Source organism: Caretta caretta, chromosome 14 (genome assembly GCF_965140235.1).
Source record: "Caretta caretta isolate rCarCar2 chromosome 14, rCarCar1.hap1, whole genome shotgun sequence".
In the NCBI taxonomy this organism is placed as follows: Eukaryota; Metazoa; Chordata; order Testudines; family Cheloniidae; genus Caretta; species Caretta caretta.
The window spans coordinates 40,313,291-40,314,350 of NC_134219.1; the positions used below are offsets into that span (position 1 = coordinate 40,313,291).

At 40.8% G+C, this 1,060-nt stretch overlaps 1 pseudogene; it reads right to left on the minus strand.

Moving 5' to 3' along the window:
• Positions 1–1,060, minus strand: part of LOC125629614 (tripartite motif-containing protein 10-like) — a 176,279-nt pseudogene that overhangs the window by 63,026 nt on the left and 112,193 nt on the right.

Genomic DNA, 1,060 nt, shown 5'->3' on the forward strand with positions numbered 1-1,060 from the left:
CAAGGACAAAGAATAGTGAAGTTTCCCTGAGAGCAGCACAATATGTATTCCCTGTTAACTAGGTCTAGTTGAAAAATTTCCATCAAAATTGGTTTTTGACAGAAAATTAAGCTTCTGAATACATAAAACGTTCCACAGAGAGTAAGAAAAATTTCAACTTGTGGTTGAAAATTTTCAGTTTTTTTGTGTTTCAAGTTTTGGATGAAAAGTCAAAAAATTCTATGGAACGTTCAACCAAAACATTTGTTCTTCATTTTAATCTGTTTTTTTTTTTTTTCCGACTAGAGGAGAGCAGAGAGGAACATTTTTCAAACAGCTCTACCATAACCCTTTCAGAGGAAAGATGGTTTCTTTTCTGGGTTTGAACAGTGCACAACCTAATGTGGTCCCATCGCTGTTGGGGCTTTTGGGCATTGGTCTTTTATGAATTAGACAGAATGGACGACTGCGGGAATTTGATCAAATCGTGAACCCAGAAAAGCATGATCATAGCACTTATATTGATACATAAATCACAAGAATCATAACATCAAATGGAAGGAAACTGATCACAACTCCTCCTAGGATATGTCTACACTACAAAATTAAGTAGGCCTAACTTACGTCAGCATACAGCTGCTGCAGTAATTATGTGGCTTGTGCATGCCTACACCTTGCTCCTTGTGTCAGCGGTGTGCGTCCTCACTGGGAGCGCTTGTATTGATTGTACTGCCAATGGGGGGCATTGTAAGCCGGCTTCTGAAAGCTAGTAACACTCATTGTAAGTAACTCAGTGTCTCCACTCACACTGCGTCGACCTAACTACATCGACTTTCACTCTACACCTCTCATGGGAGTGGAGTTATTAAATTGCTGTGGCAGGGCAGGTATTTTAGTTCCCTGGTTAGGTCAATGTCAGATACCTTGCATCAACCTTACTCTGTAGCGTAGACTAGGCCTCAGGCTCTTATCAGACTGTCAAGAGGGCATCTGTGACCCTAACGGGGAAGCAGACCCTTCCCCCCCAAAATTGCAGCTGAAATAAATAAAGTAGACAAAAGAAGAGCAGAAAATACATCCA